The sequence below is a fragment of the Ursus americanus genome, chromosome 8, assembly GCF_024610735.1.
Source record: "Ursus americanus isolate L20-20 chromosome 8, mUrsAme1.1.p, whole genome shotgun sequence".
Taxonomy (NCBI): Eukaryota; Metazoa; Chordata; class Mammalia; order Carnivora; family Ursidae; genus Ursus; species Ursus americanus.
The window spans coordinates 20,356,121-20,383,874 of record NC_142134.1 but is presented as its reverse complement, the minus strand read 5'-3'; the positions used below and the strand labels follow the sequence as shown (position 1 = coordinate 20,383,874).

Here is a 27,754-nt window from a genome sequence, read left to right as displayed (position 1 = left end):
AGCCAATTTGTCAGATCCTCATACAGAAAATTATTAGGACCGAACACCACAGTCGGCTTTGTTGCCAGAATCTGTTCACTGAGAAATGGCAAAGCTATTAACAGGCTTGATTTTTAAACTGCTAAGTGAGTCAGAGAGCTGCCTCTGTTCTATTCCAAGCAGGGCTTGTTTTGCTTCAAAACCCAGCAATCCACACAGGTAATGCTAAAATTAACATCAAAATACAAGGGGCAGGACTGCGGATGTGACACTTTTTCTTGAGTGAAAAATGATTCATGATGGCTGCACTTGGGAAACAAAAGAGGAGTTAAAATAGGTTTTACCAAAGTTCAAGGTCGTCTGATGACAGGGTCAGGCAAGATGTTTCCCCTGGAAGCATTTTGGGGCTCAAGACTTTGACATCTTCTCGGGGCTAACTGCCCTGATTTTTCTCATTCCCCCAGTTGGCCCCTGTTAGGACCCAGCAACGCCACAGAGAACAGCCCGTCTTTACATAGTGATTCCTTCTGCAGATGCCTTCATTTCGTTTTTGTTTGATCTGAGCCTGGGTCATTATCTCTGCTTTGCCAAAGAGGAAGGAAAAAAGGCCCCAGAAAGATAGGGGCTTGCCCAGAATCACACAGGCAGTAAATGGCAGAGGCCCTTGGTGAACCTGGTCTTGTCTCCTGGATTTCCTCGACATTGGCTCCCAGCCCCAGGGGGCTTGGTCAAAGTTACCAGAGGAAGGAGATAGTCAGCCTGGAAGGACTGTGACTACCTTTCCAGAGCCCAAAAATCTGTCTGTGGTCATGATTAGGGTGACTGACTGGGATCTGAGTGGAACCAACAAAATCTGCTCCAATCCACAAAAAGGGGGGTGCTCAGGTGGGTAGGGTGGTTCCCTTCAGACTGACTTCATTTCTTCATGAGCACAGCAGGAGAATCAGGGCCAGCCACCGGGGAGACGTGGGTGTGTCTGCAGGGGCTTGGGCAGGGGGACTTAGAGTTCTCAAGCCAATGCTGTGCCACCTCCAGTTTGCTACTCCAAACCTTGAATGGTAAGGGTGTGGGCTTCGTAGTCAAGGGGACCTAAATTCAAGTTCTGCTTCTCCATTAGCTGGCTAGGCGGGGCTAAATTTAGTCAACTAAATCTCCGTTTTCTCATTTATAAAACAGTGATGCCAACCATATCTTCCTTATAGGCTTGCTGTGAGGGCTAACGGAGCTAAAGCCTGTCAAATGTTTAGCACAGTAAACGCTCAAGAATAAACGTTAATACGTTCCTATTATGAATTAACATAGGGGCTCATGTCAGGTTCCTAACTTTCTGATTATCTACTTAACATCTCCCTTTGGAAGTCCTATAATAAAAATACCATTATTAATTGATATAGGGGCTCATCTAAGGCTCCCACCTTTGTGACTGTCCACCTGACACCTCTTTTTGCATGTCCTACAGTTACTTCAAATGCATGCCCCAAGCCAGCGCACCTCCCATATACCCATAACAATCACCACAAAAAGCTATGGAGAGCATAGTCTGTGTTCTGAATATTATTATCTTATTTAATCCTGCAAGTTAGGGATTACATTTCACTTTTACAGACTGGGCAAATGAAGCTCAGAGAGGTTAAGTAACCTACCCAAAGCTTCATAGCTGTTAAGTATCAGACCTAACTTCGCAGCTGGGGTCGGCTAGTGTCCATGCCCACTCTATAGCTAAACCACCTGCCCCCTACCAGAGACGAGGCTGCAAACCATAGGAGCTTTGATTCTTTCTTCTGTCTCGGTCTCCCATCTACACAGTCGGGAACTCCTTTCCTGCTGTTCTACCGCATGGGAATCCTTCACATCTTGCTGGGCTTTGCATTCACTCTGACTACCCTGGTTCAGGACTGCTTTTGGATTTGCTGGATATCAGATGCTTTCTGGATGTTTCCCCCGGAAATACACACATGCACAATGCTGCCTGCTTAACCCCCAAAGCCTAGTTCTCACTAGAGCTTCCCTGCAGAAGACGTTCAACGACTTCCCGCATTCTGCAGAAGAAAAATGATACTAGTCAGCTTGACAATCAAGGTCTGCTTCCTCCATAAATGTGCAATTTAGCTTTTGGGTTCTCATTGTATCTCTTTGCGCACTCAGCAAAACACACAATCCATGGGGGCAGAAATCTGTGCCTCTTGTTCGTTGCTGCCTCCCCGATACCTAGAATAATTGCTTGTTTACATTAAGTGCTTACTAAATATTTGCTGGTTGAGTCAATGAATGAATGAAAACAATTTCCCCGCCAAAATGATGATACTTTCTTCCCACTGTGTTTTACTGCAGAGCCTACTGGTCATTTAAAGACAGGAGAGCTGCTTTCATTTTTTAGAGCTGCTGGCTTCGTTTTTAAAGATGAAGAAAAGCCGAAACAAGATTTTTAAATATTTGATATATTGTAGAAAATAATGTTTATCAAAGTAATGTTTTGATGATTATTAAACACAATGCAGTATAATTGTGTTATGCAAAGATAATTACGGGAGTTGTAGAAATAGTCATTATTAGTCACGACAGGCAGTGTGACCCAGTATTGGGGCAGCAGTTTAAAATCAAGTGACAAAGGTCATCTTTGCTCTCGCCCGTGTAGGACGTGCTGAGCGTGGGCCTTGAGCTAAGGCCTCTGCTGCCGCTATCACCCCTTTCTTCGCGCACCCCCTTCCTTCCCCTCACCCGCACGTCTTCACGCCCAACTACTCCTTCAGAGGCTAAACTAAATACCCTTCTCTCATCCTTTTCTAGGCCTCGCTCCTCAGAAGAAATCTCTTGTTACTTCCCCACAGTAATTTCATGTGGGTTCACCCATGTTACAATTTACCACTTTATTCCATGCTCTGGAGTCATGGGCGTCCTGACTAGGTTTGTGAGAGCCAGGCCCGTCATCCATTTCCGAATTCTCTTTCTAACCGCTCTCCACCTCCTGTTTTGTATCATGTCATGCTCACAGATGCTCAGTATATATCTTGTGAATAAATAACTGAATGTGGCAATGCAGGTAAAAAGAACAGATGGCCAAAGTCTCGGCATGAGGCGTTGGGCAGGCTTTCCTAGTTGGTGGAGGGAGAGGGGGAGAGGGGAGCTGTGTCAGAGGGCTATCCGATTAAGGGCAGCATATTATGAAAAGTGACATGGCCTCCTGATTACGTGTGGGCTCTGGAGCCAGGCTGCTTGGGTTCAAATACCAGCTCTGGAGCTCCACTGTATGAACCTGGGGCATCAAAGGGCATTTTAACCTATTTCATAGGTTTTGTTGTGAAGACTAAAAAAGCTGATAAATGTAAGGGCACCTGGGTGGCACAGCGGTTAAGCGTCTGCCTTCGGCTCAGGGCGTGATCCCGGCGTTCTGGGATCGAGCCCCACATCAGGCTCTTCCGCTATGAGCCTGCTTCTTCCTCTCCAACTCCCCCTTCTTGTGTTCCCTCTCTCACTGGCTGTCTCTATCTTTGTCAAATAAATAAATAAAATCTTAAAAAAAAAAAAAAAAGCTGATAAATGTAAAGTGGTGATCCCTGCTGTGGTAAATCGCAATATTGTTTCAAATAATTTGCTGCCTTTCATGTTAAAAAAATTTTGTGTATATTAAATATATCTAAAGTATATATATAAATATATATATAATATTTCTGCTCATTGTCTCACCTCTCTGCTCACTGTCACATGACTTGCTGTGTTCCTTTCATTGGCATTGGGCTTGGCCATGTGACTTGCTTTGACCTGTGGAATTTAAGTAGAAGTGATATATGCCATGACAGAGCAGAGGCTCTGGGGCCACTGTGCCCATTTTCCTCTCCACAAGACTGACACATCTCACGTAGGGTCCTCTCCTTCATGCTGGATCCTGCACGGAAGAGGCCATGTGGGGCAGAACCTCAGCCGTCACAACCAACATACAACATGGGAGAAACAAGCCTCTGCCGTTGTAGGCCACTGGGATTCAGGAACTGTTGCTGGGACCTAACGTGGTGAAGCTGACGCCTAGCCCAGTGAAAGAAGGACTCCATCCATGGAAAGCACTTGGAACAGTGCCTGGAACATATGAGGGGCTCAAGAGCGATTATAACCACCGATGTGCTCTGACTTTTGACATGGCTTCCTAATTTGCACTCGCTTGTCTTCAATTAAAAGCCTCTTCTTTGGACTCTTCAAAGTATTTTGTTGTAGACAATCATCTGGCTAAGAGCTGAAAGGTGTGTGCGTTCCAGTCCTAACTTGCTTTTTCTGGGGCTCTATTTCCTCATAGATAATTGTCAAGGTTGTTTCCAGCTCAAAGAAATTTCAGAGTCCACGGGCAGGCAGCTGCTGGCGTCCTGCATTCATCCAGTAAACAAATGTCGGATCTACCACTTACAAAGCGGGGTGATTTCAGGGCCCCCCCCCTTGCTTCTTCGTCTTTCCCCTCACAGGATTTATGGTAGGCTTTGGCCATTGTCAGGTTTCAAGGCGATGGGATTTACATAGGCTCCTGGGGCACAGCATTATTTTTTGTTTTCTTTCTCAAATTAAGTCACTAAACTCAGCCAGAGAAAAAAGTGATTTCCTAGAAAACAAGTTACAACAAAAAAAAAAATCTTTGGCTCACCAAGGATGTGTTTAACTTAAAGGACTTAAAATAAAAAGCAAGGTACAATCAGAGAAGAAAACTAGGCTGCCAAGGTGGGCAGAGGTCTGGCCGAAAGCTTTGGGTTCCAGCCTTCTTCCCGCCATTATCAGCCAGGTGACCTTGGGACATCCCTCATTACTCTGGGTTCCAATTTCCCTACATGTAAAGGATCTCCAAATTCCTGTCTAGTGCTAATGTTTGATCACTATGATTCCATCAAAATTAATTGACAAAGGTGGTGGGGTTTTTTGTTTCTTGGTTTTGTTTTGTTTTTTTTTTACAAGTTTCAGGTGGCAGTTCTCTTAATTTGTAGAGTCAGGGAAATACATTAACGGAGGGAAATGTTTACAGGGGAAGCCCAGCCCACACAAATCTTCTGAATTGCTAATAAATTTTGATCCTAAAGGAGAAATAAAAGAAAGAACTTAATTTATAATCACTTAACAAAAACAAGCACTATTTTGTTTGCCAGAAGAACAGGTGGCCTAGTATCTTTTCCTGCCCACTCACAGGAGATTTTCTGCTCCAACTAAGGCAAGCTGATCTCTGGCATATTACTCCTAGCTCTATTGAAATGTATCCAGATCCCCGAAGTCTCAGCCAGAGGTCTGTCAAGTGGAGTGTGGTTACCAGAGCTGGTCCGTGCGTTGGTGGGTTTCCAACACCAGGTTCTCCTCCCATCACGGGATGGCAGGTGCTTGCTATCCCATACCACTGGCCTCGGCAGGCCACGCCCTGCTTTCCTTACATTCCCACCACCATATCCTATTCTTGGTGGTGGGCAGAGGCAGCTCCAAGACCAGCTTTGGTAAATATACAATCTAAGTAAGATCATAGACTCCAAGAGAAGTCCCTAGGATCCCCCCTTAAAAACAGACTGTCCTCCTCACAGAGATTCTGATTACTGAAACCTGCAAAAGCCCACCCTCAGCCTCAGAAAGGCATTCTAGAAGAAAGGGCATGAAGGTGCCCTGCCGAGATGCCCCCTCTGAGAGAACCCGTGATGGAGCATGGCCTCCAGCTGCCATATTTTGGATTTATTGAGCATTCACTCAGAGGCCACACTTCCCCTAGGGCTGCTCCCAGACAAAAACCGAGCACAGTAGGGGAACTAGAACTGGGCCATTCCTGTCTCAAGGGGGGATTCCTCATATGGGCGCTTTTGGCGTGGGGACTTCCCAGCATGATGGTCAAAACTTTCTCAGAATTCTGCCACAGTCTGAAACTCTTCCTACTCAATCCTTCCTTCCCTCTTCCTTTTCCTAGATCTCAGACCTGCACCATAAGCCGAAGACTCCCCCTGCCTGCTCCTTCTCTTCCCCACTTTATCCCTTATCATTCCCAAGCACTCTCCTCACTAAGCCGCCTGCACATTTCCTTCCTCCTGGCATCTGCTTCTAAGAGAAGTAGGGCGTGACACTTTTAAAAGTTAGCATGCCTGGCCCACTACCTTGTTTAGGGTTCTCCAGAGAAACAGAACCAATAGGAGAGCTATCATCTGTCTGTCTGTCTGTCTATCTATCTATCATCTATCTATCCATATTATAAGGAATTGGCTCATGCGATTACAGAGTGTGAGAAGTCCCAGCATCTACAGCTGGCACGCTGGAGACTCAGGAGAGCTAATGTGTAGTTTCAGCCAGAATCTGTAGGCCTGAGAGCTGATGGTGTAAGTTCTAGTCTGAAAGCTGGCAGGCTTCAGACCCGAGAGCTGATGTTTCTGAGTCTGAAGAATTGAACAGACCAATGTCAAAGCAGTCAGGCAGGAGGGGTCCCCTCTTACTCCTAGGGAATGAGGGGCTGGTGTGGTGGTAGCAATATGGTGTCAGTCTTTTTGTTCTTTTCAGGCCTTCAACTGATCGGACAAGGCCCACCCACATTAGCAAAGACAGTTTACTCCATCGTCTGGTTCAAATGTTAATCTCATCTAAAACACCCTCACAGACATAGCCAGAGTAATGTTTGACCAAATATCTGTGTACTCTGTGACCCAGTCAAGTTGACACATAGAATTAACCATTACACCCATGGAATCCAATGCTAATTAGTCAAAGCACCTCTGCTTTACAAGCAATATACAAGTCAAGGTATAGTACGAGTTGCATTTATGTTTATATCTATCTCTCTAAAAAAACCCCAAAACCCATGAATAAAAAAAGATCTATGAATGCCTGAAGGTAGAAACCACGTCTTACTCACTTTTAGATCCAAAGTATGTATTGAAAATTCAATAACTTATATTTACTGAATTCCTACTATGTGTCCTGCACAAAGTCCTAAGGGTATAGCAGTAAACAAAACAGATCATGTTCTTGGGCTCAGACAGCTTCCATGCAGGTGAGAGAGACAAATAACATATACAACAACTGAAAATATAATATAATGTGCCATGATCGGTATGCAAAGGAAAGAGTACAGTGGGCAAGGGGGTAGAGAGGAACGGAGAGGCGCCATTTAATACAGGTGCTCAAAGATGGCTTGAATGGGTAACTGACGGATGAAAGGCTCTGAACGGAGGTGTCGGGAAGGTGGTATAACTGTGTTGGGACAGCAGGAATCTGGAGCAGAAGGAAGGCCTCCTTCTCTACCCAAAGAATCGACTCGACTAAATTGTTATTTCCCCCAGGTCTGGCCTGTTCTCCTTTGCCTTCCTTACTCCTATTTTTACGGCATTTCCTACAGAGTGGGCCCAGACTCCCACTCCTTAAGTGACTGCCTCACTGGAGTAAGTTTTCAAGTCAACTTTATCGTTTGCATTGACCTTCCCCAGCACGAGGGCTTGGGGCCAGTTTCCACTTCTGAAGAAATTCCTCTAAAAGTGGTGCTCTGGAGACACTTCAGTAAATGAAGATAGACTTGGCAAAGAAATTCCAAGCGTACAGGCAGATAATTAAGAGAGATTTTCAAAGCCTAGGGGGAAATCAAAGACCATTATGTATGTATGGTTTGCACTAAACCACTTTTATTACAATTTGAGCTCCGTACAGCTGTGCAGCAAGTGAGGAGTGAGTCTATACAGCCAGGGAAAAAAACAGAAGCCTGTGGATGCCAACCTTCTAGCAGCCTACAGGAGCTGCACATAAGTTTAAGTTTCACAGCTCCTGAGGAATTACAGAAACCAAAATAGGTAATTTTACTGCCGTCCTAATAAGGAAATGATGACATAGCCATTGAGAAGTAAAAAAAAGCTTAAAAATTTCCCTTTCCCTCTTCCACCTCTCTGATTCAATTCCTCATCCTGAACAGGGATGTGGTAAGAGGTATGAGATTTTTATGGAGTCATCCGAAATCTTTGGAAGGTTTAGTAAAGGAGTCTGGGCTTTGGAACTGCGCAGGCCTAGAAATGCGATTTAGTTCTGCCAGCTAAGAGCTGTGTGATCTTCGGCAAATTACTTAGTCTCTCTGAGCTCCACTTCCCTTGCCTATAAAATACCCCCTTGAGAGAGTTGCAATGATCCCCTGAGATAGGAGAAGAAAGGTGCCTGGCACATGATGGGTGTTTAATGAATGATGGTTCATCTTCCTGAAAAGGAAGGTCCCTAAGGAGCTCAGAAAACATTATCATACTTTCTCTTTATGGTTCCTTTTTTTTTTTAATTTTTTAAAGATTTATTTATTTATTTATTTGACAGAGAGAGAGAGCCAGTGAGAGAGGGAACACAAGCAGGGGGAGTGGGAGAGAGAGAAGCAGGCTCCCAGCAGAGGAGCCTGATGTGGGGCTCGATCCCAGAACGCCAGGATCACGCCCTGAGCCGAAGGCAGACGCTTAATGGCTGCGCCACCCAGGCGCCCCTCTTTATGATTCCTAATAAAGATTATGATATCAAAAAAGTCTTCGTCAAGAGCAGTGATCACAAAAGCAAATGTCCTTGGCAAACCTACCGTAGGATTTGATTTGTGATTTGCAAAGAAATGTGGCAAAATGGTGTCCCATGCTGCCCTAAAGGGGCAACTAAAAGCTTTATTCCTGATATGAGGGAGTGCACCCCTCATCTACTGGAGGGCCTAAGCCCCATCTAAAGGGGGCAGTTGCTACTCAGCTCCTACCTACGGGTAGTGCAGCCCTGCTACTGACAGATTGTTTTTAATCCCTAAATTTTTCTATGTGAAATTTCCGGTTTGCATAAAATGGCTCCTAGGTCAATTGATAGAAAAACACAGAGACCACAAAAAGCATGTTTGCAGGCAGTTAGCAGGGATTGCCAGTTAGCAACTTCTAGAAGAGGAACATTCCATGATTGCACTCTCACTCCTTGTATAGTAAAATATTTTAGTTTTAAAATAATTCTTTGAATAATTCCACGCAGAGCAAAGAGTTCAATGTACAAATAAATCTCTTCCTGCATATTTCTATATCTAGGACATCAAGGGCCAAAAATAACCTAAAAAAAAACCTATGAAGGATTTTGTTGTTATTTATTCCTCAGGATTCAGAGATTGCTGGCGGGCACTGTCCAATCTCTGTGGATAGGTAAAGACACAGAGCTGATGCCTGCTGATAAAGCTATTTTCTAGTTATGTCCTTACAAAAGGTGATGTTCCCTGACACTTTCCACAGTATTATAGATGGGTTAAATTATTATTTTAAATTTTAAAAAATTATTTTATTTAAAAAAATTATTTTATTTTAAAAACTTATTTTTAAAGATTTTATTTATTTGACAGAGAGAAAGAGAGCACAGCAGGGGGAGCAGCAGGCAGAGGGAGGGGCAGAAAGCAGGCTCCCCAGGCAGGGAACCCAGTGACGGGCTCCATCCCAGGACCCTGGGATTATGACCTGAGCTGAAGGCAGACGCTTAACGACGGAGTCACCCAGGCACCCAAGGGGTTAAATTATTAATGAATAGCCCATGGAATTGTTGCCTTCGTATCTTAAAAGACACGGCAGAAAGAGCTTAGAAGAAATTATTTTGTTTTTTAAAGAATCTTTCTTTGGCTCCATATGAGCTTCACAAAAACACGCTCCAGAGAAGGTGCTGATTGGAAACGAAGTGCTGATTGTTTGCATAACAGGGGCTAAAAATATTAAGCCACCAGTGTGTTAATTAACTTGTTCCACTCCACTTCTGAGCTTACAGCAGAGAAAAAAAAAATTGTATTTCAATAGCAAGAGGCACAGGAAAAGTTAAGCTCCATTTTTGATGGACAGTTTCCCACACACTCACACACCCTAAAACTGGCAACTGTACGTTTAGAGCATTTACAGTAAAACCCACCAGGTTTCTGGAGTATGTGACAACCCAGATGTGTGTGCGTGTCTTACCCACAGAAGCCATCCCCCCGTGGGGGAAAAGTACCATGACATCCCTCTTGATAGGTAACAGGCACATTAGGATGGAATTACTTCGGTTAGTACGACTGTGATAACCAGAAGAGAGAAACCTTGCAGCAGAACTACAGGGCTTCCGTAAGGAACACATTGAGTCCCCTTAACTACACAACTAGGGATTTGTTCGGTATTGGATGTGAGAAACTGAGTTACCAATACTACTTCTCAGGACATCTGTGTGTTCTGTGGACATGCCGAGGCCAGACTTGTTTGGTCTATAACCATCCAAATAGTATTGGGCAAGGATTGCACCTGAGGTCCAACTGATTCACTTTACACACTGGCAACTGCAGTGATACGCAATACAAGTGAATTCCTTATTCTTCTGCCTGTTTTCCATGTTTCCAACACCGAATGGAAAACAAGTCCCGTCAAGAGAAGGGGGCCCGAAGGTGTTCACGTTCCTTATCCATTCCAGGCAGTTTCTTTCTCTCTTGAAATAGTAGGTTAGGAAACAGCAACAAGGATCCATAGAAAGGGATAAACATAATCATTCTACCACAATGATGTTTTACGGATCTGCTATAAAAATAAAAGGATTATCTCATTACTGGGGAAAAAAACACATATCTTTGAAGTTTCAAAATTTAGAAACTGAGACACCAATAATAAAAGGATTCTTTTGGTAAAATATATTGAGATCTCGGAGAGGCAGTCACTCAGCACTATTGTAAAGTAGCATATCAAGTAGAATTTTTATTTGAAAAACTAACCCCCGGTTACTTCTCTTGTTTGTCACCCCCTTTTTTCTCTATAATGACACAATAATAAAAATATTTGCCTCGGAAATTTCATTTGAATGTTGAGTATATTTTAATCACGATATTAAATACACCTTAGTTTGAGAAAGGCTTTTGGAAAAGATAAGTCAAATTCAAGCAAGTGGAAGCCAATCTTTTTGCAACCCTGTTCCCTAGGATTATGATGTTCCCAAGATAATTTCATAATCTCGCTTGGGTCAACACTGCAGTTGACTTGAATGGCAGAACACCAGAGAAGTTGCTACGCCAGGTTTGGCACTTAACGATGCTGTACTTTCCCTTGAGAGAGCACCCCATTATAGGAACGGAATTCCCGGAGTGGGACTCAAGGGGGTGGTCAAGACACTGTTTTGCAAGGTTAGTGAAGAATAGATTGGCATTTGGGTAGAAGACAGTACGCAAGCTCTGATTGGGATGGCGGTAACATTTCAATACTCTTACTCCACACTGCTCAAATTCCTGCTGTCATTTCATTAGAACCGATGGTCTTCTTTCCTACCAATTCCCTCAGATGTGAAGTGTTGCTGTGACCTGCCAAGAATGTATTAGGTTTCCTTAATAAAGATAAATACATCACAGCAGTGGGTTAAGTGATACAGCTAACAGTTAATTCTTGCTTCATTAAGCCAAACCAAATAATTCTCATTTAAATGAAGAAACCCATCCTGCTTCCCAGTAAATATTTGGTATCAGAGCAGCAATGAAAGCTCATGCTATGTAAACCTTACTTCTCTTTGGGGGCTTCTAGGACATTTCCACTCGTACCCCATTGAGAATGATAAACATTTAAAGCAAAATGACACTTGTCCAAATAAATGGGTAAAATAAGCTTTGTGGAGTCTCTTCCTAAAGTTTGTGGGGTTTGTTTTTTGTTTTTTAAAAAGTGTGTGTTCAGTCTATTGTTCAGTCGTGAAAATGTTGTAATCCTCCATGGGCCTCTCAGCCATTAGTATGAATTAGAAAGTCCTACTGAATAATCTCGGCAAATCACCGGGTAGAAAGTGCCAGGGCTTTTCAGGCTAAGTGCACATTATACATATAAATCATTATCACTTTGGGGTTGATTAGAAAAGAGCAGGTATTTTGCAATCTTGGCAATGTGTGTATGCCTGTGGCAACCGATTAGCTATTTCAAATTAATAGCTTAAAATTAAAACAAGCCTGGGGCTAGAATAAGGGGAAATGGTTTTTCTACGTAAGGAAAGATTCTACCTCCTCAAAAAAGCCCCTTCCCTCCCCCTCATCCTTTCCCTTCCTCTTATTATCTAGCCTCAGAATGATATCTGTCAGCTAGAGGACATACAGGGGTATGACTTATCATGTGAGTTTCCAGAGCTCACTGGAAGGGAAGGCGGTGGGAACTACGGGAAAGGAAGATGTCAATAAAATGTATTTTTCTGTAGTCATCTCCCAAAGGGAGCTCGGAAGTTTCTCAGGGGGAGTGGCCCTGCTGGAAGAGGGACGGACAGATCCTTCCTTCTGTCTGCCCCACACCATCCTGCCTGCGTCAAGCAGCTTCCGGAGACCGTCTGCCTACGCTCAGCATGCCCACTACAGCCCTCAGGTATCTCCCAGTCAGTGAAAAAGAAAAAGCCCAATGGAGAAGAAATGATAAAACAAACACACTCTGTTTGCAGGGCAAGAGGGAGGCTCAGACGCAGGGAGAGCGGGTAATGTGGTTTGGAGATGGAAAGAGGATCTGGGTTTCAAGAAAGAATTTTATGAGATCTTTTTTGCCATTTTGCCTTCTTGGCATTTCGGGCCTAGATTTTATTTTGGAAAGCATTCAAAATTACACTTGTGCTACGATGTTAGTTTGTCTTTTAAAGTTAAGACGAAAGAAAGGAAGAAAAAAATCTCGGTCTTTGAAAGACCCTTTTGCAGGCAGTAGAAAATATGCCTTGACGTTCTTGCTGCTCTCCAAGAAACTGAGAAGCCTCAAGTTTGTCTAACCTTAGGACTTTCTTGATCGTTAACGAAGATGAGCAAAGCTTTATTTTTTTAACTATCGACTTTATTTCCCTAGCGATTCCCCCTTGTTTCCATATCTTATTTGATAAAGAGAAGCTGTCCCCGTGCAATTTTCATTTAATTTTTCAAAAAAGATAAAAGTGCTATTTTAGAGGCAAAACTAATTTCTTTCATCAAATTACCAGCTAAGAATGTGTTATAACATTTTATGATCTTCAGTCTTAAAGATTGTTACCACTGTTAAAATACCGAGTGGAAAGAGAGAGGGGAGAAAAAAAACTATGACATCAAGCAAATGTGTTTTCACATCAGCTCTGCCACATACTATCTGTGTGACTCTGGATCAGTCGTTAAATGTTTGCAAACATCTGTTTCTTCGCCTCTAAGAGATAAGGCAAATAACACATACTTGGCATCGTTTTGTTGAAATGACATCAGATAACCAAGCACGAACACCTATCATGGCAAATATTATGTATTCGTTCTGTTCATTCTCTTCCTCCCAATTCGAAAATGCTTTCTGGAGATTCAACTTAATTGTTATCCTTAGAACACCTAGCAGTCCAGCGAGCTCTGTGGTAGGCATTATTGAGAAATGATAAAGAAATAGAAAACCCAAATTATGTCTCAGAAGAACATTCCTTCTATTTGAGGAAACAAGATGTATAAAAGAAATGCAACTGGGAAGCCATTAGGGCACATATGGACAAGTATTAGAGGTATGGTTTAAACAGCAGGTGCCAAGAAAGATTATGGGAAAGGGATGGGTTTTATTTAGGCTTTTGTGGCATAGAGAATTTTAATTGGCATAAGCAAAACAAACTACGTTAAAAACAAACAAACCTAGGGAAGTTTTTTTTAATGGGAAGAATATGATTTAAGATGTAATAAAATTTACAAGATTTAAGAGAGGAGAAACGAATAGAGCATATGCTTCAGGAAACTGACCGACCTGGAACAGAGGGCTTCAAGGGGGAAAATAGCTCAAAAAGAGGAAATTGGGACCAATTGGTAAAGAGCCTTGCATATTATCCTAACTAACTGAATCTGATCCTTGAGGTCGCAGGCTCTGGAGAGCTTACTGCTATTCAGGGTGGACCATGCACCCGGTTTATGCCCAGAAACTCTGCTAGAGCTGTGCACTTGTGTGCGTGGGGGGGCTAGGTTGTCTGTGCTGCCCAAATGCTTCCTTCCGTCTCTTCCGAGCCATAGGCTCAGTGGGCCTTGAAATTTGTTTTCCCCAATTTACCAATGGGTGGTTTGATTCATATGAACTAAACTCAGGAGAGCTGGCTCAGAAAGAGACAGTTTAAAAAATGTAGAAAGCGACAGAATGATTAAGAAGAATGAGGTTTACATAAATAATTTAGCCTAACTAGTTCTCCTCTAAGAGAAACAACATTCTGAAAAATTAAATCAGTATCAGAATGTTTACTGGTCATTCATTCATCAATTACTCAAATATTTACTCAGCTGTCACTGAGTGACAGACACGTGGGTGAGAAGCAGCATGTGAGACCTGCGGGTGGTGTGTGAGGTCGGAGGGTGAAGCAGGGCCATCAGGACACGGGCAGGCCTGAAGGCAGGGTCCAGGAGCTAGGACTTGATTCTCTCTACTGTCACAAGCCACTGAAATGTTCTGGTAAGTCTGGAAACAAGTCATTGAACTTTGACATATGTTATGATTTATTTTGGTATAACATCAATGAGTAGTCAGGATTTTACCTCCTACAGCGTACGTGTTCGGACCCATAATGCTACTGCACTGAACCACTAGTAGTCGTGTACATGAAAGTGTAAGAAAACCAGATATGACAAGCTCCCAGAAGCTAAGTTTCAGGTATAAAATTGAACCACTGGCTGAAGAATCACCATTATCCACAGGAGCTATTTGTATAAACAAAGAAATGGGGTATGTATTATGTGTCCAAATCAAGGAATAAGTTAAGTCCAAAGTACGTTTTTAAAAAGAACAGAATGGGGGGGGCAGGTGGTGCTGGGTGGCACAGTTGGTGAAGTGACCAACTCTTGGTTGTGGCTTAGGTCACGATCTCAGGGTCGTGAGATCAAGCCCCACGTCAGGCTCCACACTCAGCGAAGTCAGCTTCAGCTTCTCTCTCCCTCTCCCTCTGCACCTCCTGCTTGTGCTCTCTCTCTCTCAAATATATACGTAAATCTTTAAAAACAGAAAAAAAAAGACAGAATGGGGATGCCTGGCTGGCTCAGTCAGTGAAACACGCGACTCTGGATCTTGGGGTTGTGAGGTTGAGCCCCACGTTGGGTGTAGAAATTACTTTTTAAAAAATCACAAAATCTAAAAAAAAAAAAAAAAAAAAAAGAACGGAATGGAATAAAATCAATGTAAGGGGAAAACCACTATCATAAAATTGGGTAGGCCTCTACTGGAGAGGCTCCAAAATGTATAGGTCCCTAATTAAGCCTCATTACAGATTTTTAATTTAATTTTTTGATAGCTAATATATTTCCATGTTTCAAAATCAAAACAATATAAGAATAAAATAGAGAGAAGCTACATTCCCATGCCTATCTCCATACCCACTGCCCATACCCACTGCCGAGTCCCTGTGGATAGCCATCTTTATAACTACTGCCGTGTTCGTCCAATCTTCCTTTATGCATAGCCCACATACATGTTAGTAAGTATGAAATTTTTTTTTTAAGATTTTATTTATTTATTTGACAGAGAGAGAGAGACAGCCAGCGAGAGAGAGAACACAAGCAGGGGGAGTGGGAGGAGAAGCAGGCTCCCAGCAGAGCAGGGAGCCCGATGCGGGGCTCAATCCCAGGACCCTGGGATCATGACCTAAGCAGAAGGCAGACGCTTAATGACTGAGCCACCCAGGCACCCCAGTAAGTATGAAATTTTTTAGATAAAAAAGAGGAAGGAAATAAACCAATCTTTATTGGGCAACCACTACTCGCCAGACACTGGTTAGGTGTTTTTCCATAAGTTAGGTTACTGATTCCTTAAAACAGCTCTGTAAAGTTGGTCTTTTTATCTGCCACAAGACCAGGCCTCACGTCAGGTGGGCAGAAACCCCAGCCCTTTGCATTGTACTTTAGAAGTACTTTCCTTTTTTTTTTTTTTTTTTAAGGTTTTATTTATTTATCTGAGAGAGTGAGAGAGCGAGCACAAGCAGGGAGAGCAGCAGAGGGAGAGGGAGAAACAGACTCCCCAGTGAGCAGGGAGCCCGATGCAGGGCTCCATTCCAGGACCCTGGGATCATGACCTGAGCTGAAGGCAGACACTTAATGGACTGAGCCACCCAGGCGCCCCTAGAAGTACTTCTCTTCGTTCACCAACCTCTAGAGTTTCATGTGGACTGAACACACCTTTTGGTTTTTATATTTCAACTCATTGCTCCACTTAAATAACATCCTTAAAATACCCATCTTTCAGGGCGGTTTTCAGGATGACATTGAGTTGTCAGAGAAGTATGCGGCAAACAGTGAGAGTTCTGAAAACGGCAGCTATTATAATGTCTCTAAAAGAACTTCTGTGTCAGGCTAAGTTCATTTAAAATGTATTGATTTCTGTTTGACTCATAGAAATGGCCCCATTTTTGGATTCAGTCTATTTTGATGCCAATCTTACTCCTGAGTGAGTAATAACCTTTGTCTACTCCTTACAAAAATAAAAATAAATCTAGATATTACGTCACTAGATCCTCTCTTGGACAGCCAAGTTGAAATCCTGGGAACGAGAATCACCATATTCACTCTGCATCAAGGGTCAGCAAACTTCTGTAAGGGGCCAGGTGGTTAACATTTTTGGATTTTTGAGTCTTTGTCACAAGTATTCAACTCTGCTTTGTAGCACAAAAGCAGCCACAAAGCTAAGCGTAGCTACGCTCCAATAACGCTTTATTATGGACACTGACGTTTGAATTTATGTTTAATATTAATAGATACAGATGTTTAACTTGAATTTACATGTGTTTCAGTATACTTTTCTCCTTTTGCTTTTTTTCAACCATTCAAAAATGTAAAAATTACCCTCAGCTCATGGGTCATACCAAAGTTGGCATAGTTTACCAACTCTTATCCTAAATTATAATGATTTGATAAAACACCTCTTGAATCTGGCCAATTCTCTCTCTGTCTCTTTCTCTCTCTCAATCTTTCTCTCCCACTGCCCCACTATCATAAACAAGCAGGCAAGAAAACAAAAGGCCCTTCTGGAAGAAATACTCCTACGTACCCAGGGAACTACAATTTTATTTCTCATAAGCAGCTTAGGGTTTTGTAAATACAATTTAATGATTCATGTGTAAGTTTAGATACAGGTTTGAGTTGATGTCAACTAAGCATCATGACCTCAATTCTGGAAAACACAGTAATAGACAGTATGTTCTGCCACTGGGAAATTAAGCAACATCGGCATCCGATGGTATGTAATTACTTTATTTGAAACCAAAGTTTGGAGAAGATTAATGGTATTCTTGCACCTTGTTACTCCTGTACCTTGAAGACAGAGGTTTCTGCACTGTGGTGCCAATGTGGCCAGGGGATGCAGGGAGCTCAGACAGGCCATCGTCTAGCCTCCCTGGTTCTTTGTTCTGGCTGAGAGACTAGAGGTCAGACTTGCTGGGGACACCTCTCTGGAAGGCTGCGCCTCAGCTCTTCCTTGAGGCTTCTACAGTTACTTCTCCAACTCCTGCCTCCATCCACCTTCTTCTCTCCCCTCTCTATCACCATGATTTCCTCAAGAGTTCAGACCTCTAGAAACAGAAAGCAGGTTGTCTGAGGAAAACTTCTTTCCTCAACACACTCCTATCCTGAGGCAAAAGGAGCACAAAAACCTTGCTAACTATTTAGAAATGTTAGGGGAAAATAATAGTCCTACAAATTATCCTTGACACAAGCATTTCTTTATCATCTGGGAGAACCAAGCATTTCAAAGGGGCGAAATAGTCAGCTGCAGTCCACGCAGGAAAATTCCAAGACGATCTGGAATGCTGGTGTGACCAGTGAAATCTCTAGAATTCTTTTTCCAATTGTTGTTAGCACAGAACCTAGCCCTTCATGGTGCTCAACAGGAATCTAGATGTTGAAATTTTAAAAAAATATTGGAGCTAGGGCTTAAAAAATTACACTTGTCAGGAGATGAGTGAGGAGCAGGTAATGAACAAAAGCACAGAGAAATGAAGGCATGAACTATTTTAAGCTGCAGGAAAGCAAGGAGCTTGTCTGTTTTATTCACCTTGATGTCCTTTACCATCAGCCCTTGGAGGAGTGCCTGGCTCAGCGAATATTTGTTGAATGAATGAAAGAATAAATGGATTTGTATAGGAAGAAGGGAGGGATAAGACAAAAAAGACAAACTCTGGGGCACCTGGGCGGCTCAGTCAGTTATGTGTCTGCCTTCAGCTCAGGTTATGATCCCAGAGTTCTGGGCTCCCTGTTCAGCCGCGAGTCTGCTCCCTCCCCTCGTCACCCCGCCCCTCTCTCAAATAAGTAAATTAAAAAAGAAAGGAGGAAAGATAAAGTCTATCAATCAGATCTCCGCAGGAAACAGAATCTACCCCAGCTAATTCAAGTACCACTTTAATGAAGAAATGACTTAAAAAGGTGTGGCTAAGGGGCACCTGAGTGGCTCAGTCTGTTACACATCTGCCTTTGACTCAGGTCAGGATCCCAGGGTCCCCAGCCACGTTGGGCTCCCTGTTCCTCGGGGAGTCTGCTTCTCCCTCTCCCTCTGCCTCGCCCCTCCACCCCCGGCTTGTTCTCTTTCTCACTCACTCACTCTCTCTCAAATAAATAAATAAAATCTTTAAAAAAAACAAAAAAACCCAGGTAAGGTTAAGGGAAGAAACAAGGGATGTTGAAGCAGCTGGAAACTAGGAGGAGGAGGAGGCCCATAGCACCTCTTCAGCAGAGAGCAGCCCCACAGAGCAGCAGCAGCCCTGTGACAGAAAAGACGCAGTTACTACCAGAGACAAGTACTGACGTAGGGAGGACATGAGGAAGACACAGCCCGACTCTCTCTCCTCCAGGCCTCCAACCTTCTGCCAGTGTCTCCCACCGGCCAAACCTGACCAGAAGCCAGAGGGCGTGAAAGCAGGGCAGAGAAGGTTGGAGAACGGATCTGAGAATGGGGGCAAACCAACAGCCCATGGGGTGAGCTGAAACTGCAAGGCTGTTTTTTGACCTGATACACAAATGACATACAGCATTTATTAGTTTCAGGTGTGCGGCATAATGATTCGATGCATGTATATTTGTTGCAAAATGATCACCACAACAAGTCTAGTTAACATCTGTCACCATGCATACGTTACCATTTTTTTTTCTTCTAGTGAGAACTTCCAAAATTCACTCTCTTAGCAACTTTTGTGAAAGCTGGTTTTAAAAATACTGTGTGCCTTTTCCTCCCTATGCCTTTGTACATTCTCTGCTCTCCAAAGATATATCCTGGCTCATTAATTTCTTATCAATTGGATTGATAGGCTATTAGCTGCCATTGGAGATTTTGAACAAGGAAGTGGCAAAAAAATAAGGCTTCGGGAAGCCTTATCTATGCTCACATTCCAGCCCCCGCCACTCCTTAACTGTAAATGTGGGCTAGTTACTTAAACCTCTGTGTTGCTGAAAATCTCAATTTCCTTATCTGTACAATGAAGGAAATTATGGTAGCTATCTCATAAGGTTGTTATGAGGACCAAATGAAATCATCTAAGTAAAATGCTTGGGTCTGATATGATTGCTTTTTAAAAGCTTATCTTGGATCGGATTTAAGCAAATTTGTCTTGTATTGAAAAATTTACTCTCAAATCAATGTTGGGGCGAGGTTGGAGTGAATTTGGCAATCACAACTAAAAGACGAGAGTCTTTTTTATGACTTCATGACCATGCAATTTTATTCTGCTTTTGTCTACCAAAGCTAAGAAGTTCCCTTCTTAAGCATTGATTTTTCTGCCTTTAAATAATATTAGAATGTTATAGAGGCTTTAGGTAATAGCAGTGAAGTCCACCTACATGTGATCTCAATATACAGCTGCGGTTTAGCTCCCAATGCATTTCTGAAAATTGCTTCCTTGGCATTTCAGCATTTTATTCGGAAGAACAACTGAAGCAGAAAGGAAATCAAGCAACAACAGGAGGGCTTCGTTTTTAAACTCATTAGTTGGCAAACTAAAAATTTGCTTAGATCAGTTGGGGTTTCAAATGTAAGAATTGGCTTCTGAAGTGAAAGTCAGTAGCTACAGTTTAGAAGTCTGTAGCAAATTTTCTTCCCCTTCCCCCACCCACTTCCTTATTTTTCTAAGGAGAGTTTCATGTGCCTTCTTAATAGATGTGTATTTATGGCATGCAGTGTGCTCCTGTTTATACCATCATTAAAATTTAAGCAGACGTATACTTTATGGAAAGACTGGCCATAATTATGATTTTTAAATCCCTTCCCCACCCCCAATTTTTAGCACTATAAAAGAAGCATTTCTCTTACTGAGCTCTTGACAAATATTTGTGGAAATTTCTAAAATTATGAATGCATTTATAATTCTGATGCCTGATGCACCAATTCCACTTGCTTAGGTTAAATAACACGAGATGTAAAAGTATTTAAATATAATTTTGACACCTGAGACTTCTAGTTATATCAACATGTAGGTGAGCCTTCGTGATGATTCCTAAAGATAAATTGCTTATTATATTATAATATACACTTCTTACAAGTAATGACTACTTTCCCAGTGAATTATGTTTTTAAAATATAGTATTAAAAAATAGTATCTCTTGGGCCATGACAGCCCTTAAACAATGATTTTTCAAGGACTTCCCTTGTCATTGCTTAATAATATTCAGGGCCTCCAGACAGACTTCAGAATCACACGTTAGAAATCGTATATACAATATAATCACAGCTATATCTGAAAAAAAGGCGCCAAAACCAGTTGCATAAAAAGTTGAAAGGAAATGCACCAAACTTTAACAGTAGTTATATATGGGACATAGGAATAAAACAAAGTGGTAAAAACAGTGCTAACCATTCCCCGGGGTTCCTGATCCCCCTTTACAGCTTTCTTTTAGAATACAGCGGCAGCGGGGAAGAGCATCAGGTCTGGGTTCGAATCCTGACTGCACTGCTTACTACTGGGGGACCTTGTATCAGTAGGATGCATCTCTGGGACTCACTTCAATCATCTATACAAAAGGGGTAATAGTAATATTTACCCTGTATAGTTGTGAGACTGGGTGAGTATGTGCGAATCACTTAACCACAGTAGCAGGAACTCACTTGGGATAGATGGATGAGAGGAGCTATTATTTTGTTATTTACATTCAGTCTTTTCCAGTAGAATGTGACCTCCTGAGAGAAGTGATAATCCTGTTTTCTTTATCTTTTGTATTCCTGACCCTAATACAATGACTAGCAAATAAGAGATACTCCATAAAGATGTGTGACTACGTAAATGAATGAACTCCACATGTAGCATAAAGTGACATAGACTGTCACTATTTCATCAGTGATGATCTAATTGTAATTGTCCTATCCCTAGTCTATGGTCTTATTTATTTTAGCCATCACCGTTTACTATCTGCTCTGCAAGTGTTCCAAGCCTGTCTGCACTGATCCAGGTCACTAGTAAATGGTTTAATTCATGATGACACATGTATAGGCCAACAAAGAGCACTTAAGAGGAGTGTTACTCTCGGGGCGCCTGGGTGGTGCGGTCGGTTAAGCATCAGACTCCTGGTTTCGGCTCAGGTCCCGATCTCAGGGTTGCGAGATGAAGCCCTGCGTCAGGCTCTGTCTGCTTAAGACTCCCTCTTCCCCTTCCCCTGCTCTCTCTCCCTATAAAGTAAATAAATAAAATCTTTTAAAAAAATAGTATTACTCTAAGACATACCAGCCTTCCTAGTGTCAGAAACGTTAATTACCTTTCAGATTCTCATATGGGTTATAAGGACGAGGTCACATCTAAAGCGTAAGTTTGAAAGAGTCAAAGGGCACTTAGTCCACGTGTAAAGACAGGGTTTATAAACCAATCAGTATGTCTCATTAGTGCCACGCTTCTCTTCAGCAGCTGCAGCCCAAAACCATTGGGCAAAGCTGCACTTGCCTCAAAAAATGCTCCAGGAAGTGTAGGGAGACACGTGAATGGCTGGACTACACCTTCATAGAGAATGAGTTTGATTGCTTGAACTTTCCCCAAACCTCACTGGATTTTTAAAACTAATATTATTTTACAAAGGTGTAACTTGCCTAAGACCTAGTCAGAGTCTCTTGTGATGAAACAAAAATGATCTTGTTCAACTAATACGTATTGTAATTCCTAATATTTGTCTCTCCCCACAAAGTTAGGTGTGGGGAGGAAACGATCTCCTCAGCTTCCTTCTGTCCATGTTTCAGTCCTATTTCTTGCTCTCTTGCTGAGGCAAGAGGCCAAACGTGAAAAATATTAAACACACATACATGTGCCACACCTATATCTTGTTTGAGAAAAGAAGATATGTATTATTATTACCCCCTTTAAGATGAGGCTTCTAAGTCACCCAGAAAGAAGGGGAGAATGACTCGCCTCCGGGAGTACCCTGCAGATCTTCAAAGGGCTGTACCCCAGCATCCTTAACTGCCCTTTATTAATCCATTATGGGTCATTACTTTACTAAATGAAACTATTAAAATACCCAAGGGATGAGGTGGGAGACACGGATTGGCCGTAATTAGTAAGTACCCAGTAAATAAGGAGCCATGGAGGGAATTCACTACAGGAGAGAAGTGTGAGTAATTAGATCACACTGGCTAGTATTTATATAATGTCTAGTAATTTACAAAGTGCTTTTTACATACAGGAGGAGAGTAAACAGAAGAGGACGGTGAATAAGGATGGGTAGGGAGTCTTCACTAACACATAGTCTTTAGACCTTAAAATTGCCTATTGTGACTTTAAGTTACACCAAAGTAATGAAATACATTGGGACTACAAAGAAATCTAGATATCCCCTTATTTAACTTTAAATGGAAAATAGGTGGATCAAAATCTGTCTTAAAGTTTTGTGAACTTTGATACATTACTCCTTCTATTTTATGGAATTTTTTTATATAGTTCTAAATTTTAACATATAGAAGGGGTTTCTGAGAGCTTCCATTCATCTGTTGCACAAGCCCCCCACCCCCACCCCCGTGCCATGGACGTGGTAAATTCAGGTATCACAACAGAATTGTAGCACAAGGACAAGAATGACCAATGTGCCTCAGAAGCCTGAGGTTGACCAGGAAGAAATTCATCTTTCTGACCACTTATTCTGACCCGGGCTCTGAGTCAAGAAGCAAAGCACTATTTCTACTGATAAGACCCAGGCACCCCTTAACTCAGCGGCAGCTTGTCTTCTCAAAGCACAGCCCAGATCATAGCCCAAATGGCACAGGGTGCAAATTTCCACCTCCCTCCCCACCTTCCCCACCCTCCCAGGTAAAATATTATTCTATATGAAACTTTAGAAAAAGAAGTGTGAAGTCTGAGAGCCAAGCCTACTCGCCATCCCAGGGGGCCATTATGTACCATTTTACTGCATTTTCTCTTTGCTTTGTTTTTTCCAATGATGCATTTAGCTGCAGCAAGTAGAGAAAAACCCTATTCAAGAGAGTGGGGTCATTATCCGCACACAAAAGGCCATTTAGAGAAAGAACAGCTCCGTCAGTTCAAGCTGTGGCTGCCAGAGTCCAGACCCATTAGAAAAAAGGTTAGCTGTTTAAGTGGGAATGTGAAACAAAATGTAATAATTAGGGCTAACTGGGCACCCTCCCCCTGCCAAGAAAGCTGCCTGGGATCATAAACTAATTCCCTGAAAGTCCTAAGCTTAGGAGAAAGCAAATCATCAACTCTAAGTGACAGGTCAGTTGTTAACCTTTAGCCTAGAGGCTAGGTTTTCATCCTTTCTTTTCTTTCTTTCTTTTTTTTTCTTTTAGGTATGTTTTTTATAGATGTCACTTTTATACAGTTAGGCTGTTCTTTTTCTAGCTTACCACCATTGACGTGTTTCAGATTACTGCTGTGAGTGTGTGTGTGTGTGTGTAAAACCCATGAAAACAAACACATTCCAAAATTAACAGCAGTTACCTTCAGTGATGAAATATGTGGGAGAATTGGGAATTAATTTTTCTTTGTTTTCCCCTCTGTACCTCCTAATTACTTGTTTATTAACATGTACTGTAAAAGGGGGGGGAAAGGTGCATTAAATATTTCCGATAAAATTTTCTACTATTACTTCCCTTACAGGAGAGAAAAAAACAGTTAGAGTTTCGACATGATTAATCATGAGGAGAAAGGAGGTAAATGCCTCAGAGAAGATGCCGCCTCGTGAAGGGATGAGAACTGACACGAATGTTAACCAGACGTCACCTCTCCTTTTCCTCAGCCATGTAGCCGCGTCTGGATGAGAGTCATTTCAGAATACCAGATATTTGTAGTTGTTAGTGACACAGGAAGTGCTCAGCATTTAGCATCCTCAGAGGCACACTGTTCCGGTTAATAAAACAATGATAGGATGAGCACACACTAGTCATTTAACAGGTACTTCTTGTCGGACTGACTGGTTGAACTATGCCGATTACTGGGGGGTAACCGCGTACACAGGGCATGGATAACCAACCTTCAGTAACTAAGATGGGGCCTAAAATGCTATGGAGAATGTGATGTTTGATGATTCAGAAGGCACTTTGGGAGCCTGCAGGGCCCTGACTAATTATTCTGAACATCAGTGATGAATATAACACAGACTTGCATAAGTACAAATTTGTAAGAAGTTTCTACTGCTACGTTATATGACAAATTTGTTTTTTAAGCAATATTTCTGAAGTGGCTGAAGAGATAGGGATTAATTGCTTAGCAGATAGAGATTAGGCATTTTATTTATGCCTTTATGGACTTTCATTAACACTTGTTTTCATTTTTATGGCTCTCATAACAAAATATTTACTGAGGGTGGCATATTTAATCCAAAAAGCATGATTCCTGTGTTCACATTGCTTAATTAATAATTTAAGAAGTGTTTATGGTAAGGGCATTTCCTTTAAATCACATGAGATTTCTTTTAAAATTTTTTCATCAAAAAAGTTTTGTGTAAGTAAAGTTTTTTTTCTTCTTTATTTTTTAATTAAAAATTTGTGAGTGTACTTGACACACAATGTTACATTAGTTTCAGGAGTACAACATATTGATTCCACTTCTCTCTCTGTTATACTATGCTCACCACTAGGGCAGTTGCCATCTGTCACCATATAACGCTATTTCAGTACCGTTGACGGTATTCCCTACGCCGTGCCTTTTATTCCTGTGACTTATTCATTCCTGAACTGGAAGCCTGGACGTCCCACTCCCCTTCACCCATTTCTGTCTAGGTAAAGCTTTGTGTAGAGAGAGGAAGGGTCAAGAGACAATCTTAAAGTCTATAACTGCCTTTCGGTTTGTGGGGAAAAGAATAGATGTGAACAACGAGGTACAGGCCAGTAAAAAGTTGAGAAAAGGACATGAATTAAATTCATCAACAAACATTTTTGAAGACCTAGTATGTTCCAGATGCTGTTGGAGGCACTTAGATACATAATATTAATAGAGGAGACAATAAATGGTAAGTGTCATAAAAATATCAATGGTGCTAGATGATGCTCAAAGTTATCAAAAAATAGAGCAGGGCATGGGAGATTCGGAGAGAGGGGTGCTTCTGGAATGTTAAATAGTGTGGGTAGGCTAGGCTCCATCGAGGAAACTTCTGAGCAAGCCTTGAAAGAGGTGAAGAAATTAGTCACACGGATATGGGTAGGTGGAGAGGGGAGAGCATCCCAGGCTACAAATAAGAACGAATGGGAAAATGGAAAGGGGAAAACTAATCAATAAGGAAAGGAGAAAGAGCACGGGAAGAAGAAGAGAGCTAGAGTCATTTGAGGCAAGCAGGCAGTCAGGGAATTCTTAACATAATGTAACTTTGAAATGCTTGGCTTTGGAAATGATTGGAAGAGATAATAAAAAAATAATTGTTGTTCCTGATTAGCCTAGGAACACAGATCTATAAAATAAATACATAAATGGGATCCACTTATACACACTGAAAGACAGGAATTTTTTTAGGTAGCAGCCACCAAACTGAACGCATTCGTTCTTTTACCATTTACGTTCTGAGAACCGCATGTGCCAGGCACCATGTAAGGAACTAGGACACAGCGATGAGCAAAACAGACTCAGTTCTTACATTCTTGGCAAAGACATACTTCATTTAAATGATGCGCTTGTTATCTTATTGTAAGTGCTGTGGAGAATCTCACAGAGCTAGGAAAGCATGTGGTACAGTAACTTGACCAACTTTGGGAGTCAGGAGCAGCTTCCACTAGGAAGCAATATTTAAGCTAAGATTTGAGGGGTGCATTAGGGTTAACTAGGGAAAGAGATTCATCTAGGCAGAGGTGGAAGGAAGCATGGCATGTTTGAAGCACTGAAAGGCCAGTGGCTTGAGGAGGGAAGCATGATTCGGTCAGGGGTCCAGCAGAAGACAGGGCACACGCAAATGGGGCTACTGAGGACAGGTGAAAAAGGGACTCTTTACAATGGCGTCTGTAAGGTTAAGGGGAATCCACAAGGGACATATAGCACCCGCTGTGAATGCGAAGTTGGAAAGAATGAAAAGCTGCCACTAGCCTGGGTACCACAGTGGAAGCAGGAGTATTGACAAAAGCCAAGAACTACGGGAGAGAGACACGTCACTGTAGCTGTGGCTGTAAGGAGACGCAGTCAGTCTGAGGCAACACAGCAGGAAGAGATCCAGGGGAATAAATACCGAGCTGGAATTTCCAGCTGCTTTCCCATCTCCCATCTTTCTTTAGTCAAATGAGCTGTAAATCAGACGGCGAGGGAGCCCCTTGATGCAGAACATAAAAGTCAGCTCCTAGGGCACAGAATGGGGTGGAGAAGGATAAAGCGGATGTGGAGGGGCAAACAGACAATGTCCTGCAGAGTACGGGCCAGATCATACCAGATCTTATGGGCCAAATACTTGTTTTTCTAAAAGCGGTAGCCAGCAAGGGAAAGATGCGATCTGACTGGCATTTATAAAGGAAGCTCGTTCGTGTACTATGAGGAAACCGGAGCTAGCTGTGGATGAAGGAAGCTCAGTTGGAGGTGTTTTGACGGACCCGGTGAGAAATGATGGTAGTTTCTACCATCTGGCGGTTGTAGAGGGTGGGGAGGTGTTGGAAGACTCAAAAGATAATGAGTTTGTGTTGATTTGAGTGTGGGAGGTACGGGAGAAAGTACGACAGGTGTTAGAGATGAATTCCAGATTTGGGTTTGCATAAGCGGATGGGTGATGGAGCCATTCTTTGAAGGAGGACCGGGTTTGGGGAAGACCATGAGCTTGGTTTTGGACATACTGAGTCTTTGAGAAAACCCCTGTAAATGTCAAATCTGCATCTCCATTTTAGTAGACATTTACCAGCCTACTTTTATCGTGCCCCCACAAGACATTCTGTAAGGCGTTTTATGTGAAATATTTTTCCAATCCTCAAAATGTGGAGGCAGACATTATTTTTCCCATCTTACTGATGAGAAACCTGAGGCTCTAGGTTAAATATTCTACTTGCATTCAGTAATCCAGACATTTTAAATTCCAGCTGGAGCTCTTTCTCCTCTCTACCGCTTTATCTGCAAGTTACTGAGGCAGCAGAGAAGCCTGTACGAGAAGTTGAGCAAAAGTGAAAAACCTGTTATGAGGTCTTGTTTCATCTGGGGAAAATGTGGGTTTTGTCTCATTCGATTCTAGAGGAGGCTCACATGAGTTTCGATTAATCAATCAATTAGCACTCCCAGGGCAATCATTATATGCTTAGGACTTTGCTGGCCATTATAAAAAGATTATGAAGAGTATAAAGTATGATCCTTGATTTCAAGGGCTTAAAATTTAGTCAAGGAGGCAAATATACTCCAGAAATAATTTTACATATGATAACATGCTGATAACAAAATGTCAGATTGTGTAGGGCCGACAGCCTGAGAAAAGGACAATATATACCATGATAAGGTCTTATTTAGGGGGTACGTGCGTTGTGTGTAC

At 42.2% G+C, this 27,754-nt stretch overlaps 1 protein-coding gene and 1 long non-coding RNA gene across 2 annotated transcripts in view; one reads left to right on the top strand and one right to left on the bottom strand.

Moving 5' to 3' along the window:
* RASGEF1B (RasGEF domain family member 1B) overlaps positions 1 to 27,754 on the bottom strand; it is a 528,807-nt gene that overhangs the window by 56,627 nt on the left and 444,426 nt on the right. The window lies entirely within an intron of this gene.
* LOC148109529 (uncharacterized) overlaps positions 26,533 to 27,754 on the top strand; it is a 105,160-nt gene continuing 103,938 nt past the window's right edge. The window contains exon 1 of the long non-coding RNA XR_015725430.1: positions 26,533 to 26,840. This is a non-coding gene — a long non-coding RNA (uncharacterized LOC148109529). The remainder of the gene's footprint in view (positions 26,841 to 27,754) is intronic.